Raw genomic sequence first — 20672 nt, 5'->3', positions numbered from 1 at the left:
TCCTATACCAAAGGAAAAAGCCCTAGAATGTATCATTTATAAACAATGGACCTCCATCCAAATTGAAATTAAAAAAAACCAAACATCCTCTGTGAATTTCTGTCACATAAATTTTAATTTGGTGTTCTAAAGGCTGGCTGCATAACTTTTATATTAGGAAAGCTGCCTACTTAAAAGATATCCATTTGTATTACAACAAATGCTTAGCAAATTGAAGGTTGTACTAGAAGATCAGTTATAGCAGTATTTTCAGAAATCTGTAAATTAAGTTTTCCATATCTTTGGGTGCAGAGTCTGCAAAATATAGCATGCAAAATTAATGTCTTTTAATAACTGAAACTCATTTAGCTCTTTTTTGATAGGAATAATTACTGAGATCATCTTCAGATACCGTTCTGTTCTATCTTTGATTGAATTTTGCTAAGTAACTCTGTAATGTGACATCAGCCTTCAGTGTTTTTTGGAAGACAAATTGGTTGAGGTGGTGCTGGCTGATTTCTTTTTCCCTGCAGACAAAGATCATTGCAACTACCTTCTCTAAGCTCCTTCATTCCAAGAGGGCCTTTGCACTGAACAGGGATAGATAGCAAGTTGTAACTAAATTATAGTTGCTGTGATCTACGTACCATTTCACATGTCATTTAACTGGCAATATCTGAAGGCAGCCCTTCACAGAGTCTGACTCCCTTAGGATTTAGTCCACCCATTCTACATTTTGATTATTTTAGCTAAAGTCTAATCATTGAAGATGACAAGCTGAAGGCAGGAGAACCCAAACATAATCAGTTTTCCCAGTTTACAGACACTACTTGTGTGACTTGATGATGAAACTGAGAATGCTTTAACATCATTAAAGTTTGGTATTGTAGAGAGGATTTCACTGTCCTGTTAGCATCTTCAATGAAACAAGTAGATGTTTGAACATTAATGTTCAAAGAGCCTTAAACAAGAAGGCTTTATGGGACTGGTGATAGGCCATGCTTTCAGAAACCCAGTGTTCACTTACACATGCACAATTCTGCCCATTAAATCACTGCTCTGCAGTTATTATCACTAATCTGTGCTTATGCAGGTAATGCACGACTGGCAGTGCACAAAGCTTGCATGCACTACTAATTGCATCTGGAAAGTTACTCATGCACAAGGCTGATATTTCTTTCTGCATATGTGTAACACTTAGTGGTGAAATCAATGGGACTCACACAGACTAACTGCTTCAGCCTCATTTTAAGTGAAAACGATGCAAAAGTTGGATTAATGTTGTGAGCAAATATTTGCAATTATGTTTTAACTTTAATGAAGCTATAACCTAGTCCACAGAACTGTTGTGCAATTATTCAGTGGCTTTTAGCATTTAAGTGTAGTGCACAATGACTTAATGCCATCTGTCAGACTCAGTACAGTTGTTTAGCCCATTACTGCCTGTTCCTGAGCATGTGCACATTCTGTGAGGTGATGTGCAAGCACAGAATAAATAAAACTCCCTGCTCTGAAGTTCCTTCAATTTCTGTATAACACAAATTGTCTACAGCCACACAGGGGGGAAATACAAGGAAACAATGAGATCATATTGAATGGCAATGATCTTGGCAGAGCAGCAACCTAAGTTAAATCAAGTTATTTTCCTATACATTGTCACAAATTTTAGATGAAAGAGTGGGATGTATCTAATAAGGTAGTTTAAGTTAATATAGAACTGCTACAGTGGCATGAGTGATAACATAAATAAAAACAGAAAGGTCTTTCCTGGAAACTCAGGTAGGCATAGTGATTTTTCTGTGGATGCATAGTTTATTGATTTAAGAAACACCGAACTTCAGTAGATCTTATGGAAAGAGAGAAAAGAGAGAGAAAGATTATGAAATATTGAAAAGGTTCATTTGGACTTTTAGGTTAGATTCATAAGTAGATTTAAGAGCCATTCAGAAAATAACCGAAGTCTTAGTGCCTAGTAATTACAGAACTTATCATCTCTGTGCAGATCCAGTCTTTCCTCAATTCACGCAGTAGGTAAATGCTACAGGAGTTATTCTCTTTTTTTTCCCCCTTTGGCTAGGACAATATTTAACTATACCACCAAAATGCAACTGAGAAACTGAAAGACATCAAACCCAGAATATCATATGGACTAATGGCTAAGGCTTATTTCGGTAACGGAATATGGACGGATCAAACTGATCTTCTGCAGGCAGCAGATTCTTATACGCTAGAGAAGATTCACAACCACTGAACTACAGAGCCTGCTTTCATTTCTGGGATTGTAAATACTGCTTAAATCTCCATGTCAACTTAGCCCTTTGGTTTATTAAAATGTCTAGACAGGAGCATGCTTTCTTCCATTCAGAATGATTTCCTTCCATTTAAATTTATTTTTTTTAACGCTTTATGTCAACCCTAAACTGAAATTAGACACCATCTTTTTTCTCCTTCACTGAATACAACAACCAGGTCTTCTTAGAAGTCAACATCTGCACGATGTATTTGTCTGTAGGAAACACAAACAAGGCAGTGATAATCCGTGAGGGCGTCAGAAAGGAGGATTAAACTATTGTCTGAGCCTGGAGGAGGGGCAGGGAGGGAAACAAAGAGCGAAAGTGAGGCAGGAAAAATGCCCTTAGAGACAAATGTTCTCGGTGGGTATGAGCAGGGCAAAGGAAAGCTGGGGAAAGGCTACTGCAGTGATCAGAGCATGGATGAGAGTATTAGTTTAAAGGGTGAATAAGAAAGGCTGGGTTTAGAGATTATATGTAGTTGGAGTGGTCCAGGTTTAGCTTCTGTCAAGGTATAAGGAACACAGGAAAGCTTCACGCTCCCAAATAGTCTTGGGAAAGAGAAGGGGAGGTCTATTTTCCCTTTCCTGCATTCATCCCTTGCATGTTGCTTAGTTCAGCTGTACAGAAAAATATCAATGAGTGGAGATTTACAGAAGCCGCACTGACAGTTTCTGGACCTGCTTGTTCTTTTTCTGTCAGGTTGTGAGTGACTTTAGTTAGAGGCATGAGAGATGCTTGAATTTTCAAAGCTCTGCAAAGTAAACATGTAGAGCTGGTAGCAGCATTTGTAAATTAAAGACTAATCTTTAGTGACAGATTTATGAAATACTGCTTTAAATTTGGTTCATGCTCTGGAGCCAACTTAGTTTATTTTAGAGACAAAAGCAATTTTAGAGAACCCATAGATTGCTTTGGCCACTGAAGAGTATAAATTATCCGTAACTAAATTTTGTCAGCACAGTATGTTGAGCTAGTTAGATAAAACATGCTTTTTGACATTTATTACAGAATGATCCCCTCCCGTAGACTCCTAGTCACAAAAGCGGGACATGGGATGAATCATTAAGGGAGCTGGTAATCTTTTTGCTGACATAAATGATATTGGTTAAGGATGAAGAAATTGGCCTGTGTTTTTTTTTTTTAGTATGGTACAGTAAAATGCAATCAGACATCAATGCATTCAGATTCCAATGGTAAAAATACTGTAAACATGTAAAAATATTTCTTGATGTGGCAGATGCTGTTATTAAATATATATTTACAAGGATGCAGAAAAAATCCTTTTGAGGTAAAAGCAAAAAATCCATTGTCCAAGTCAAATGCTCAGCAATGAATTTTGCTCCAAATTCTTCAAAAATCAACAGTTTTTGAACCGCTATTCTCAGCAAAATGCTATTCTCAGTTTCAGTCTTTTGTGGAGATACATTTTTAGGGTAGAATTGCCATTTACAGAATTAGTTCTGCTCACACACAAGTATCCTTATTAAGCCCAAGTCTAACTGCATGAATTCATAAGTGGAATAAAATATTTTTCCCCAAATGAAATTTACCTGAGGCATCAGTAGTGTGCACTGCTACGCATATGCCAAGAAATCTATGAGTGAGCCTACCCCGGAGAAATGCCAGCTGCCAGCTGCCATGATTTTATCAGGAGTTTTTGATGTCCTCTTTGGTCTCCAGGATCTAGATTTACACAGCTAAGCCAGAATGTCAGCTGCCACAAAGCTTTCCTGATTTGAAGGGGTCTGTTCTACATATTGACATGTGGATATATGTGTCTATATGTAACAGAGCCTCAAGCAGAGCTCTGCCTCTGCATATGTGCAGCTTCCATCAAGCATCAGCTGCCGCTCCAGCTGGACAACCTCCCAAATAGCCTTGGAAGCCCATAATGCCTGTGTGTACAAGGCAGACTAGGAAACTTGGACCTGTGACATACATATTTTTTTCAATCTTGTTTCAATTTTATATTTTTCAATCACTTTTTTGTTTCATTTATTGCTTTTCTTTCTTTCACTGCTTTGTCACTATGCCAACGTGTGTTTTTTGCTGGGAGGTGGAACAGGACAAGTGGAAGCATGAGACGCAGCAGCAGGAGCAGCGGTCCCTCTGCAAGTGTTGCTGGCGCTTGTGTGGGGCACAGCCCAGGCAGGTGGTGAGCCTTGCCTGGACTTTGTATGTGGCACTGCATTATTACTGGAAAATTATAGTTGACTACATTTACTTTAGAGTATCATCTAGTCATCTGCATGTTGCTAGCAAAAGATGCCAACAATTACCCAGCACAGTGCTTCAGGACAATTCATCAGGGGCTTTGATCTGGTCAAATATAACACAGTTTTCACTAGAAAATTCAGTCCATTTTCAGTGCAGAGTATTCCCCTGCTAAATTTATTTCTTCATTCTAGCGCTTCTCTCTTTAATGTCATTCCTTTTCTGTGCAGAAGGAATCACACATAATGCTTCTGCCCTTGATTTTCCAGTTTTGCATAACGCATACAAAAGCCACCTTAATCCCATTAATATTTATATTCATATTTTGTATCTGAGAGAATTGAAGAAAACAAGCTAAAGAGTTATTTGGTTAGTTTTGAGATTTCTAGTTTTTCAGTGTATAAAAATGCATCCTTTCCAATGACTGGCTGAGTATACAGAGAAGCTCAAATGCGTCCTTTCCAATGACTAGCTGAGTATACGGAGAAGCTCAAATGGTGTACTGTGGAAAAATGAAAACAAACTAAGTTCTACCACAATTACAGGGTAAAAAAAGCTGCTGCAGCAGCTAAGCTACTGATATTGCACATGATCTTCTCCAGGCAGAAGACTTCCTGAGGTTCTTCCCTAATTTAAACAAGGATGGTGTCTCATAATTCAATAAGGGAGAACTATTTCTGCAACAGAACTGGCTCCATTTCAGAAAAAAACCCCAACCTTTCATATTTATTAGTACACCATCAATTAAATCCTCAAAATACTCCTGCATACTGTGAACAACCACTTAATTTTACAAGCTCATTATAAAGTGTAAACAAATCCATATCCACTGAATAATGATGCTTTACTGTCAATTCGAGTAAAGCAGAAATCTAGTCTTGACAATTAAACAGTTGTTGAGCTGCCTAGCACAATGGCATCTTGCTCTTGGCAAGGGCTTTGGTTATCCTAATAGTAAATATTATAACGTTAAGGTTTAGCATATGTGCCAAAGCAAAACTATAATAATACAAAGTTGGTTTTGTGCTAAAATATTTTTTTATCTAACACTAAAATTATATAAGCTTTAAAAACAATTATGCTCTGTGTTCCTGGAATGGTATTTAACAATTTTTTTGTCAAAGGAGATGCACAAATTCCAGTTACATTAAAGTTTGCAACAAATGGTCTTGAAAGAGTGTCTTGGGATTTGTCATTTGCAGTAGGTTAGCTATAGAGGTCCTTGGCACCTTTTATTGGAAAGTATGTGCAATTTATCAGAGCAGTTATTCACATGCAATACGTTTCCATGGGGGCAGCGGTGGGAGGCCTGCACTGCACTTTTCTAGCTGCTAGCAGCTATAACTCTACAATACAGGTCTTTAAAAGTGTTCTGTGTTTTTCCTTTTTAACCTGGTGCTCTTTGTGTCTCATCTTCCCACATCCTCTGATTATTCAGATGCAGAATTCCAGGTAACAAACTTTCAAAGAATTGACTTAATTAAAATCCTTCCTGAATTACCTTCCAAGTTGACATATCACTGATACTGCTATTCAAGCCATAGGAATGAACAGATTTGTCTGAGAAACTGGGCCAAATGCTGTTCTCGTGTTGAATCTATTCCCATGTTAATTCTAAGTGATATTTCTCCCGTATAACTGAAGCAGAATTTAGCCCAAAGTACCAACTCTTTGTTATCCCAGTTAAGTGAAAATTAAGAGTGATGTCATATCTTTTTTAGTGATTATGAGTGATGTCATATCTTTTTTAGTGATGCCTCAGAATATGGAGATGATATCTGGATGTCTGAATCCTATTCTTAGAGAGTTGTGGTAAAGAAGAAACTTTGAAACTATCTACAAATGAAAACATAAATCTCTTGACCTTTAAAAACTGCTAAAAACTTCAGTGGTGAGATGTTGTAAACTGTGTGTCAACTTAGTACAAATGTATACCAATAATAAGAAAAAAACAATAAAAGAGAGCTACAGGATCTATACTTCAATTTTGGATTGCAGCTGGGTGAAATAACTTGAGCTGGCTGACACTATCCAAACATTCCTGTTGAACATCACAGATATTTTCAGCCAAAAGGGGGATATATTTTTATAAAAAAGATAATCCATTTCATTTTTACCCTTTCAAGAAAAAAAAAATCTGTTTTTCTTTGGACAAAATTCAATTAAAAAAGGTATAATGTCCCCAAAAGAAATGAAACATTTTGTTCAGTGCACAATTAATATTTAAGTATCACATCAAAAATCAATTTATTGATAGGCTGCTGTTCTGAGTTGCTGCCTAATGTTGTTCACTTTCCCGAAACTGGATCAACGTTGTCTCCTTTTGCTTCATTTTTTCTCAAGCTCTTTTAGGATAAAGTTTGTGAGAACTTTTACTAAGAACAGCATAAAAATGGGAAAAGACTTTAGGATTTAGCTCACTTTTCCAGTCATTGAAAACATAATTATAACTCATGGTGTTTGACCCTCACCTGTGGTTGCCAGGACCTGCAGTTTACATGATGGTGGGTTTTTTCAATGGCAGAGGGGAGGTTGTGTGGGTTTTTTTTGAAGCTGATGCACTTGTGTAACTCACTGCCGTGAGAATCTGCTGATGTAGGGAGCCAGACAAGTTTCAAGAAAGTGATTGCATATTTATGTGGCATAGAGAACGTTCACATTTGCATTGGGTAGGATATAAATAAATCTGAAGGGCTTGTTTTCCACTAATTGTATAGCATTTAAAATTCATCAGCAGAATTTAAGTAATATAGCTCTCACCTTAAAGTGCATGAAATTCTTCATGTAAAAAATGCACAACATCTATTTCATGGAAATAATCAAAAAGTAGGCTTCTTTTCATCTATATACCTGTGTCTATGCATATGGTCATACAATTTAAAGCTATCAAGCAACTCTACATTACCAAGGTACCTGTAGTCACCATAAGTGGCCACATGTATTGTCTTAGACCACCTCAATGCTGAACAACAAGCATTAGATTAACTTCTTCGTGTCACGATACTGACAGAGCCACTGTCAAAAAAACAGGATCTGACTCCAGGTCAGCTGAGTCTTTTCATGATAATCCTAATATTAGCTGAAGGAGCTGTTACTGTATGAGAAAACTTGATCTTCCCGAGCTACGCAGCCACTCGGGAGGGGGACTCATTAAACTGGTCAGCAGTTTAATGGTGATGGGGGTCTATGTGAAACCGGGTGAGTTTTGGGGAAACATGGTAGCTGTATTCAGCATCTGAACAACTGAGATCCTCATCTTTGCCACAGATTTCATCTGACACAAAGCATGCACCACTTGGCTAGTAAAAATCCATTTCCTTTGCCTGATGTTTACCATCAATTTCATATGAAGGAACCATAACTAACGTCTGTACATCAAAAATCAGTTTTATGTTTCATGCCTTCTTCTAAACCCCATAAAAAGATTGTTGCCAATTACTTTCTGAAAAACAAGTGGCAGCACTAAAAATGTGGTATGTAAAATTCAGTTATGATGAAGAATGGCCTTTTTTAATTAGGTGATTATATAACCTAGAATGTTTATCTATTTTAGTATATATTATCTTTGTTTTTAACTATGGTTTGTAATTTTAAAGCTAGAGAGACTGGAAGCACTTGGATGTAAACTTTTCTGGCTAAGTTGTAATTGGTTACTCTTTGGAAACTTTTTTTGCGCCAATAAATGCAGATTCAAGCTCACTGGATTATTTTCCGAATATTTGTAGGTTTCAGCAAATTTATTCAACTTAATATTTTTACGATAAATCAGAACACATTCTGATATGAAATGTTTTGTTCTGAGAAATAATTATATACTATAAAGTTTCATTTACAAATGCATTCAAAATAAATCTTCTTTGGTGATTTAGTATCTTTTCTGAGATTTTTTGGAATTAGAGAGGAGCCTAAAACCCACTTATATATGGTTTGTGGTATGTCCCAGGCTTGCTCAGCAACAGTCTGTAATTGTGAATATTGGATGTATTACAGCTGAAATCTCTGGTATGTTTTTACTTCCCCAACCACGTGGGTTTTGTCTGCTATAAATCTGTGGCAACTTGCATCACATTTATAAGAATGAACTGAAAATGAAAGATAATGTGGATCCTATGGCATCTCTATATCTCAAATATGATTTCAGTCTGTTACGTATGATTGTTTTCTAAAGGCCTTCAAGATTCATCTTCTTCTTGTATACAATGAGAATTATTTTAACATCTTCAAATTTAATTCATCCTCACTTGGGAAGACTTGCAGTAAGTGTTCTGCTTTCAGATACTGTCTGCAATTGTTATACAGTTCATCCTCACACTCTTATCATTCTTTTGGCTTTTCTTGCTATTGGAAATAAAGTTTCCTTTATATTAGAGGCATGTGTACATTTATCAGACCACAAATTTTAATCTGCTTAAATTAATTTACCTAAATCAGTTAAATTGTGTTCATATGAACTGTGCAACCAGTAGACTATGGGGTGTGGTACCCCCTGGCAAGAGTGGGGAAGGGATGATGTGCAGATGAAGGTAGTATTTGCATAGTGCGATACAGAAAGGTTGTTTGTCCATGACTTAAGACCACGTCTAAAGAGATTCACTCCTCCATATTGTCATACTAGTTTAATGCAAACACATTCACTGAAAATCAAAAGTATTTAAATAATTTACCTCTTAGTAGTGCTTTCCTTTCTGATTGTTTCCATTTCTGTCTTATTCTAATGTAACCTAGACTCACCAGTTCCACTTATGTTTCAATTCCTCTTAAAACAGCAAAATAACAAGCATTAAAGAAGATGTGAGGGGAAAATAGAATGGCAAAGAAAAATATTTAACCTTTTCCCTCTGAAGTTTTAAATAAATGAAAAAGAAAGGACAGGAGAAGATCCTATCCCTATAGACCCAAAGGACAGAGCTTTTGGAGGACAGGAGCAGCTCATCTCCACAATATGCTGGACTGGTGCAGAAAGCCTGAATGAGGGCTGCCTTATTTGTCTCTGTTCCAGCAACATTTATCACAAGCAAATGTACTATAATATAACCGCAACTTAATTAGTGATTTTAAAGCCTGATGATAGCATCAGGCAAACACCATCCTTGATCCTCTGATGGAGGTCAGAGTCAATGTCTGTGAGAACAATCAGACCCACATTTGTTACAGACAAAAATATCCCTTATCATCTCTTTTGACTGATACTAAGTTCCAGAGGCTCAATTTTGGGGAAAAATCATCTTGATTTCAGATAATATATTCAACGAGGTAGTACCAGTCTTACTCAGACACCCATTGCTTCCTGGAGAATTTGTACCATCAGCCATGTCCACCTCCAAAGGCTTTGAGATTCAGAATAGTATTTGCACCATTCAGACATTCAAAAGCAAATGTGAAATTGCTGCATTTTGAAATAACACTGGCTCAGAAGAAGTTTTCTATGTCATTATACAGTTTGCTTAAAATAAATTAATAAAATAATATGGCACAGTTGCATGAAATTATTTTTAATTGGTTTCTTAACTATGTTCATAAAATTTTACAATGCCTGTTGTACAACACCCACCATTTTCCTGATAGTTTGATGAATGATTCTGAGTTACAGCACCTCCATCTTGTGGTAAACTTGAGAAATCCTTCTTCAAATCTTCCTTAGTACTATCTACCAAAACCTACCTCTGAAAAAAATATGGTAATACACATCTGCCCAAATTTGAACTTGGCTCCAGCTCCTTCAGGGAGTTTGCTTTAGTATGATTTCTCTGCCTCCATTTTGCAGTTGGCAGCTGGAATGGAGGGTTGTCAGCCCTCTTTGTCCATGCAGAAACCTCATTTCTCCCAGGCAGACAGCAGGAGGAACTTGTCTTCCCCTAAGGAGTCAAGGAGGTACTGTACTTCTACGATATGATAGTTAATGCTATCAATGAATAGTGGTATTTAGACACGGAGGAGTCTAAAGGTTTATAAATACCTGTCACAGCAGAAGCTCTCAATTATCATAATTCCATTGCAATAGTAAAGATTTTTTCTTAAAGCTAAAACATCAAAGGAGAAGTTTTCCATTGACATAAATGACTAGGAGCGTGTGTGTGCATGTGTGTGTATTTTGAGTTTAAAATAAAATTTTGTAATTTGGGCAAAGTTAATCTGAAAAGAAAAGTTTTCTTCAAGCTCAAGAAAAGAACCTTCATGACAGGCACTGCCCAAACCCTAGAAAATGGCCTACTTGCCTATTCTCATTAGCCACATACACTGGGCTAACAGATGAAAGTCTAATCTCTAAGTGGGGCAGATGCCTTCCCTACTCTGCGGTCTCTCTGGTTTTCTATCACAGAGATGCTGTGCGCTCCAAATGCAGGAAGTGAGGCATTTAGCAGGCAAGCCAGCTGGATGCTAAATACAAGTTCCTCTCAGTTTCTACCCTGATACCCAGCAGTGCTCTGCTTTACAGGGCAGCTTTAAACAATTAGTGTCAATAAACCTAGCTCTCTCTGCCTCTTCTTGTGTCCAATGTGCTACAATCCTCTAACTGTCTTGGTGGCTCGCAGTTCGACTTACTCTAATTTATCAATGTCTTGCTTCTTGTGCGGAGCCCAAAACTGGGCACAACACTCAGATGTGGTCTCACTAGTGCAGAGCAGAGGGGATTAATCACATTCATTTACCTGTTGACTACAGTCTTGCTAAGACAGAACTTTGTTGTTAGCTGTCATTGCTGCAGGGGCACAGAGGACTCAGTATTCAGCTTTTTGTTCACTAGGACCTCAAGGTCCTTTTCTGGAGAGCTCCTTTCTAGGCTGTTGGTCTCTAGACTGTGCTGTGGCATGGGTCTACTGTGTTCCTGCTGCTGGAGGTTGTTTTTGTCTTTGTTTAACTTCATAAAGTTTCTGTCAGCTCATTTTTCCAGTCTGTCAAGGTCCCTTTGAATGGCAAATGGATTTAAATAAGGAGTTGCGTATCACCTAGACCAGAAATTATAACCGCGCTATAATTTAAGAACATAAAAACTGCTATGGTGAGTGGTCCAATATCCTCTCTCTGACAGTGGTCAGCACAGATGAGTATAACAAACCAAGCAAATTTAAACTTGTCCTTGTTCTGTGATAAACTCCAAGATTCTAGGAAATCAGTAGTTTAGGGACATCCTAAGTCAGAATCTGCATTTGGACCTTTCTGTTCAATAGCAGGAAAGGAATCTAGTCCATTTATATTTTTGTCTTCTCCAACAAACATCCTGTAGCAATGAATTCATAGTTTGATTATGGCTTATGCGAGGAAACTCCTTGTTTTAAGCCTGCTTCTTCATAATTTCTTTGTTCTAATTCTTGACTACTGGGAAATTGTGAAGAGTAATTGCCCACTAGGCTTGTGTACCATTCATACTTCTGCAGTCCCAGTCTATTTCACCTGTCCTTCTACAGAACAGTGCACTGTAGTGTTTTCTGTTTTGTCCTTCAATGCTTTCCTAGCAGTTTCTGACATCTGACTGGCCTTTTGGACTGCTGCTGAGCAATGAATGAGCTGGTATTTTTAGATAACCCTGCTCAAGAACTTCAAAATTTCTTTTCTGACTGACAATAACTATTTACCTGTCACGGTGTATGTGTAGTTTGAGTTATTTTCCCCACGTGCATGATTTTTTGTTTACTGACACTGAGTTTCATCTGCCATTTTACTGCTCTGTCATCTGCAAGATCCTTCTGCAACTCTCTGTGATCAGCGTTAGTTTGGGCTATTCTGAATAATCTTGTATGAGGCAGGGTGTGTTTTATCAAAGCCTTTACTGGAAAAAAAATCATTTGGATGAAACCCACTTCATTCAAAACCATAGGCTGGAAAATTTCATCGCTAGATATAGCTGCCTACCTGTTGCTGCTGTATCTTGGTCCCCATTTATACAGTTTTTGTCTGAGCCAAGGAGTGGTGGAACGCAAAGCACAGCATTATAGCTAGCACATACCCTGTCTGTATTTCCAAAATCTGAAAGCTTCTTGCTTACCCAGCTTCAGCATGATTCCAACTACTGCTGCTGGCTTTGTGCTGCTCCTGTGTCATCCACACCAACATACCTGCCCTCCTAACACAGCAACAACTTCCAAAGCTACTTTGAAGGCCACAAACTTGTGACTCATCTACCGTACATCCACATATCCATGGCTGTCAGGGGCTGCTCCCACCGTCATGGGTGGCTGGGGCAGAGAAGCCGCTGCCCACATCTCTCTGAAGTTTTCTCCTATGTTCCCGATGCTACAGCAGTTCTATGCTAAGTCCCGGTCAACTGAACTAACTTAAAAATTGCTTTGTGCTCCTGGAATGGCACCTAAACAAATAACAAAGTATCTCAGTAAGAACAGTGACAGCGTTTACAAAGCATGAGGTGATGTGAAATTCAGAAAAGAAAAATGTTCCACCAGCTTTTTCAGTCAAATGTTTAGCTAGAATGGGATGCAAGTTTTCAGACATTAGAGATAGAAACTGATATTAGACTCCAAGCTCCTGTAGCAGGCAATAGGAGTCTTGCCTGTGTCAACCATGACAATGGTTTGTGATGTATTATTTTAAATTTCAGACTGTGGAGGAAATGGATTAAATATGGTAGCTGGATCAGGATTTGCTGTCATTGAAAGACCACTGCACTGCAACATGAGAAATCTTTGAGCAGGGTCTCTCCACACGCCCTTAGAGACTTGTGAAAAACAGGTAAGAGAAGGAGAAATTTAGTTTATTTCTGAAATTAATGCTTGCAGATTTCCAGAGTGTATTGGCTCAGCTTTCATAATACTCTTAAGCTCTGCGGTAAAAACAAAAGGGTGTCACTACATGAACCTAAACTTAGTGTTGGTTTGCCTACCAGCTGCAGAGCTATTTGCATCAAGAATCCCCAGTTCTGTAAAATGTTATATACATATATATATATATGTAAAATGTTATAAATATAAAATGTTATAAGTATATGTGTGTATGCACACAAACCTGCTCAAAAAAGCAACTCTTAGCAAAGCAAAGTAGAAAATGTGTGTTTGTAAAGTTAGACACTTAGAGAATTTGAAAGGTGGGAGCTTAGGTTTTCAATTCCTTTCATTTCAACAGGACATATAGAATAATGGAAAGTAGAAACTATCAATCATAAAAGTTGATGGTGGTACTGTAATACTCTGTGTGTTCTATATGGAGGCCCTTTGCATTTACTACTTCAGATTAGCACTTGAAAAATGAAATATAAACTGCTAATATCTCTAGGTGGTTTTATGCCCATGTTACCGTTTGCAAATAATTTGATTAGTGACTGCAAACACTGAGTGGATTCCAATTACTGGATCTCAACATCTGTCCATCAATTTTGTTATATACACCTGAAAAGGCTCAGTTAATGCTGAGACAAAAAAAAGATTTTTATGATAAAATAAGGATTAATTTCCATGTTGTCTCTATTCCTCTTTTTTAAAGTAAATTTCCCTAAAATGAGTTTGTTATATACATAAATCCTTAGTGAATTTTACATGTCCTTCATAAAATGTTATGTTTTCAGGAAAATCATATGCCTTATTCAAAAAAAAAAATTATTGCCTATCTGCATAGGTTTGACAAAATATTTTATTCCCTTGGTTTTTCACCTCAGATTCAATGCGTCTTGCATGTTTAATTAAAAAAAAAAAATTACCATTTCAAATATTACTTAATCCAACACTCTGCATATAAAATATGTTTTCTGTTACAGAAGTTAGATTCTACCATGGGGCATTAAAACGTAGCACACAGTTTCTTGTCTTGAATTAATTCTTTCTTAAGCTCTGGGTTTGCATAAATTATATATAGTATCCATACACCACCAAATCTTGGGAACGTTAACTATCTGGAATTTATGCAGAGGTCAATTAGCATTCTAACATTTGTATTTCCCTGAGAGAAGGATCAGGCTGTCAGTCTGCAAAACTGTTATTTCTTACTACACTTCATGTCATATTTCATATTTTGTTTCCAGATATACATATGTGCTTATATTTCAGTTCCCTCTTGAAATCAGAAGATGTAGATGGAGGCGCATTGATGAGGATCTCAGGAGGAAAAAGAGAAATATTTATTGTTTTCTCTTATTTACCTAAAAAGGTGACATCTTTGATATTATTAGGTAGCCTTTGGTTCACTTTCACACTTATAATTGTATCTGTTTCTTATTGTTAAAGAATTCCTAATCCCAAGCTAGTCTATTATTTCTGGAATTTGTAGAAAGGTTAGTGAGTCTCTAGAGCTGTGATTACTTTTTCTAGCTGACATTTATTGATCTCATTACCTTCATGCTCATATTTCAAAAACTTTTTTTCATTTTGTTACCATTTCAAAGATGACAGAAATGCTGCAGTGTTCACTGTATTAGAACTGTACGTAACTAAAATTTGTACTCTGTGTTTCATCAGAACTTCACTGTCAAAACCTCAGCATGTGTTGTTTACAAATTAGATTGTTATAATTAGAACATAAAATTACGGCAAAAATAGAGACTGAATTTATATTTGAACCAAATATCTATTTTATTTCTGCAGAAAACTGTGACATTTTTAGCCATAAGCAAGTTGCTACAGTAATATACTTCAGATGAAATCAAATGAAATCCACACTTGTGCAGATCCCAGCAAGTCCATGAACCACTTAAGCACATTTTAGGAGATACTGGGTGGGAAACAGGAGCTGTGCAATTCTTGCGGTAGCTTTTTATTTGGGTGTGAATGTCACCTTCTGATTTTATTGTACATTTTGTTTTTATATTATTAATTATCACTGAAATTTAGATCATTATAAAAGTATTCTCTTTTTTTCAGAGTATAAGCATATTTTGCAATCATTTTGCAAGGGAAAACTATATGTCATTCCATGTGACTTGAATGGAATTTACAAAATGTTTGAAACATTTTATCCACTGAGGAACAGAAATAACACTCAAAAAAGTCTTAGTATCCTTGTCTGTCTTAGAGAAAGTATTTAGGTGTCAGTCTTAAAAAGAACTATTGTTTCCTAGACAACTAACAATATGAAGGTATCCATGTTTAGTAAACATCCAAATTCCAAAGGATACTACCTGACAAATGCTGCTGTCAGTTTGAAATTTCTCTTGTGTATTTCATATTTCTCTTTGTAAAGTCTTTTTAAAGGTTGTTTGCTGAAGTGTTAATGTGGACAGATGATGAAATGCTGGCAACAGGATAAATACAGAACTAAGTGTGATCTTGTGGTGGTGCATAACTGGTGCATACTTCCATGGAAACATGCAGATCCAGGATAGCTTAGGTAGTACAGTGGTTTAATGGGTGTGAATGTCTCAAACTTGAGGTCTGTAATGCTTTGCTGAAGATTGATAAACCACCTCTCTGTCACTGAGTTTCCTAAAAAGAAAAAAAAAGATTGTTTTTGATAAAGTGAAAAAAGACTGGATTTCTAAGGGATGGACCTCACTGGAATGGGAAAAAGAGAAGAACAAGGCAGGAAATGAATTGGCATAAGGTCTTGATATTTTAAGCATTTAAACATATATTTCTATGTTATTCATATGTCTGCATTTGTATATAGACACCAGATACATACATATATATATTATATAAAAAAATATTTCACCTATACATAGAATAAAATGGTTTTTATTTGTCTATGTACATTTATTCCAGATCTTAGTATTATTTGATTTCTTCCTGATTTTAGGAAAGAAGGAAGCACATGCTAGATTTTTTCCTGGCACTTCAGCAGACTTTATATTCAGTTATTTCTTCTTACGTTCATACTAAAGAGTTGTTTTCTCCTTGACATCTGGTTGGATGGGCTTAGTGAACTGCCACACTAAATGGCCCACTCCATACAGAACCTATCCATAGTTACTTGCTGCCCCTATATTATGACCAGAATATATATAGTTTCCAGCTCAGTTATCTTTATCCAACTTGTGTTATCTCAGGCATTCACCCTCAATGCTCTCTTCTTCCCAAACCGAATTTGCATTCATTTTGTGAAAAGTAACGTGATATCCTTCCTGACAAACATGACTTCAGAGTCCTGCGTAAGCTGTACATAATCTATGTCAATTAACAGGCCTCAAAGGCCTGACTTAGCTGGAGAAAAGCTAACATATATGTGTTGACAATCTATGGGTGTCTTATTGCAATGCTAGCACAAGACAGCAAGGGTGATACTAACATGTCAAGGTAAAGTTGTCAGTGGAAGTAACTGTGGGTGTTGCTTTGCATATTAGTACACAACCAGCGTGAGCGTGTAGGTATGTTCCTTGTGGCAAGGTGATATAAACTACCATTGCAGATAGTATGAGGGAAAAGGAGACACTTTCACTCCACCAATGACAAAATCTATACGAAGGAAGTTGCCTTCATTATTCCTTCATACTCTCTTTAGAAGATGCGGAGAAACCTGGCTTAGAGACATGGGGACCTTGGGGTGGGCTGTCCATGGAGCTCTGCCATTCGGCTCCCTCTGCTTTTGCTAGGCTGCTTCGTTAAAACAAATGAGTATTAATAGAAAAAGGAATTCACAGCTGTGGTCATGTTGGTTATTGAAGCTAATGTATCTGTGGCTGAAATGTACTCTTTGACAGCCTCTCTGGCTGCCTCCAGATATCACAGCTATCTAGGGAGGGGGTGATGCCAGTACTCTGGGACTTCTAGGCTCCCCTCTGCATGCTATGGCTAAGCTATGGCAGGAGAAAACGGCTTAAACAGTATTTTCCTTCTCTTTACGTCCTTTTAAAGTCATTTGAAAATAGCTGGTCTCCAGTTAATATTCAAGTCTAGTTCCTAATAATAAAATACAATAATTTTATTCAGCTTTTAGATATCAAGCCCTCTACCACATGCAGTGCTAACCCCAGGAGAACAAACTGATGACCATCAATGAGCAATGAAAAATGTGAGTCACCTCTCTCACAGATGTCCAGCAAGTAATTAAAGTTTCGGTGGGATTTAGCAGTAGTAAAATGTAATAAAAAGACATGATTTGAAATGCAGACCGTATTCTTTCTTTAGAAAGAGATTGATATATTAAATATTTATGCAAACATAATAAATTGGCAAGTGTATGAAAACATCACTACATCTTCATCTCTTTCACTTATCATCTTCCTGAAAAACAGAATTTGCTACAAAAATAGAATTGGAAAGCTGCAATATAACTTACACATCAGTGGCTACTTGACATTATTCTTTCTATACCTTTTCTAATTTAGGTTAAAAATACAGCCTACAATAAGAAATCAATGAATATTTTTTCTGAATAGAAAGTGGAAGATACCTTTACATCACTGGGCACTTATACCCTGGAACTACTGAGCTCTTGTTAATACAGGATTAAGGTCTTATTTGTATTACCGACCTATAGATTTAAGTGAATGGCATATCCTGCAACCTTCTGAAAATAATGGAATATTTCTTGCTTATTTTTTAACTGATTATGAAATCATCATTCTTCCCCAGTATCACCTAGTAATACTTAGCATTATTCTTTGTGCCTATGGTTGCACTATCACAGAATGGTTGAGGTTGGAAGGGACCTCTGGAGATCATCTAGTCCAACACCCCTGATCAAGCAGGGTCACCTAGAGCACATTGCACAGGATTGCATCCAGGCGCGTTTTGAATATCTCCAGAGAAGGAGACTCCACCACCTCTCGGGGCAACCTCTTCCAGTGCTCTGCCACCCTCACAGTGAAAAAGTTTTTCCTCATGTTCAGATGGAGCTTCCTGTGTTTCAGTTTGTGCCCGTTGCCTCATGTCCTGTCGCTGGGCACCACTGAAAAGAGTCTGGCTCCATCCTCTTGACACCCTCCCTTCAGATACTTGTACACGTTAATAAGATCTCCTCTCAGCCTTCTCTTCTCCAGGCTATACAGGCCCAGCTCTCTCAGTCTTTCCTCATAAGAGAGATGCTCCAGTCCCCTAACCATCTTTGTAGCTCTCTGCTGGACTTGCTCCAGTAGTGCCACATCCCTCTTGTACTGGGGAGCCCAGAACTGGACGCAGTACTCCAGATGTGGCCTCACCAGGGCTGAGCAGAGGGGGAGAATCACCTCCCTCGACCTGCTGGCAACACTCTTCCTGATGCACCCCAGGATACCATTGGCCTTCTTGGCCACAGGGGCACATTGCTGCCTCATGCTTAACTTGGTGTCCACCAGCACTCCCAGGTCCTTCTCCGCAGAGCTGCTTTCCAGCAGGTCAACCCCCAACCTCTACTGGTGCCTGGGGTTATTCCTCCCCAGGTGCAGGACCCTGCACTTGCCTTTGTTGAACTTCATGAGGTTCCTCTCCACCCACCTCTCCAGCCTGTCCAGGTCTCTCTGAATGGCAGCACAGCCCTCTGGTGTATCGGCCACTCCTCTCAGTTTTGTGTCATCAGCAAACTTGCTGAGGGTGCACTCTGTCCCTTCATCCAGGTCATTGATGAAGAAGTTGAACAAGACTGGACCCAGTACTGACCCCTGGGGGACACCGCTAGCTACAGGCCTCCAACTAGACTCTGCACCACTGATCACAACCTCCTGAGCTCTGCCATTCAGCCAGTTCTCAATCCACCTCACTGTCCACTCATCTAGCCCACACTTCCTGAGCTTGTCTATGAGGATGTTATGGGAGACAGTGTCAAAAGCCTTGCTGAAGTCAAGGGAGACAACATCCACTGCTCTCCCCTCATCTACCCAGCCAGTCATTCCATCAGAGAAGGCTATCAGATTGGTTAGGCATGATTTCCCCTTGGTGAAGCCATGCTGACTACTCCTGATCACCTTCTTTTCCTCCACATGCTTGGAGATTGCCTCCAGGATGAGCTGCTCCATCACCTTTCCAGGGATGGAGGTGAGGCTGATTGGCCTGTAGTTCCCTGGGTCCTCCTTCTTGCCCTTTTTGAAGATTGGGGTGGCATTGGCTTTCTTCCAGTCTTCAGGCACTATTGAGTAATTCTCACAATGATTCTGAAGCAAACATTATATTGCCTTTTTTAGTGATAGAGACACTAATGTAGAGAGGTTGCTGAATGTCACATAAGATATATACCAAAGAAAAGTTAGAGTTCAGATACTTGAATGAGATTCTTGTTCAGCTATATGACTTTCTTAAAGCCAGTGGAGTGTGAGGCCTATATGAAAAGTAGGGCATAACTTATAACTCTTCACTGATGTATACACACACACTTTGGTTTGATCATCATGCAGATTGCTGTATTTGCTGGCTGCACAATTAATAGCACGTTGTAGATATAAAGTTATTATTCAGCATTTAGACATTCCACAAAGCTTTACCCAAAGTAAAATGGTGTCATTGATCCTGCATGGACCAAAGAGTAGAATAACTTAGCCAATCAATGTATCAAGTGTATAAACCTTTACAGATTCAAGTTTTGGTAATAGAAAGCTGCTACATAAGTGATTCACAAGAGGAATGTAACTACTATTTAGATAAAAAGAGGCAGTCTGGAATTAAAAAGGTTTGGGTAACCAGTATTATGTACACATAGAATAAAATAGAGAAGGACTAATATAATCCAAATTAATTCAAAAAAAAGAGGCTGATATAACAAACCTTTTAGTAATATCTATACTTGGGGAAAAATACAAATGGTATCTTTCAAGAATCAGGAAAATAGTTGTTTAGAGAGCAGTGATTTGAAATAGCTGTTTCACTGAGAGCAAAGCTCTCAGTGAAAGCAAAGTTGATTTCAACTGCAAATTTGTCAGTGGTTTCAGTGGGGCAAGAGTTCACTTTTCATGTGAACCCTGAGGAATCAGCTATAGTCATGAACCATTAGAATGAAGATAATTGAAGACGGACATCTGTAGCTCTGTCTACTTATGGCATACTGTATACCCACTGCAGCAGGGGTTACAGAAACAGAGGATGGAATATGTAGTTTAAACAGCCATAATCCAAATATCTTTCTAGGAACAGATTTATAGCTTTAGAATCTCCATTGTGGCTGAAAATAACATATACCTCAGCTACGTTAAGGCACTGCTGTTAAATGTCAGGCACCTAATTGTGTATTTTTATATCTAAATTGTCTTTCAAAGATGTTGAGCTCACTCACCTTCACCAAGAATTGTAATGAAGACTGCTTGTAAAAATCACATCAGCATTAGGGTATATTCTTTCAGGGTTCACTTTGATTCTTCTATGTTGGAAAACATGTTTCATGTTAACCTAACTCAAGGAAGAA

This window comes from Apteryx mantelli, chromosome 2, assembly GCF_036417845.1.
Source record: "Apteryx mantelli isolate bAptMan1 chromosome 2, bAptMan1.hap1, whole genome shotgun sequence".
In the NCBI taxonomy this organism is placed as follows: domain Eukaryota; kingdom Metazoa; phylum Chordata; class Aves; order Apterygiformes; family Apterygidae; genus Apteryx; species Apteryx mantelli.
The sequence above is the reverse complement of the archived record's forward strand: the minus strand, read 5'-3'. Positions refer to the sequence as shown.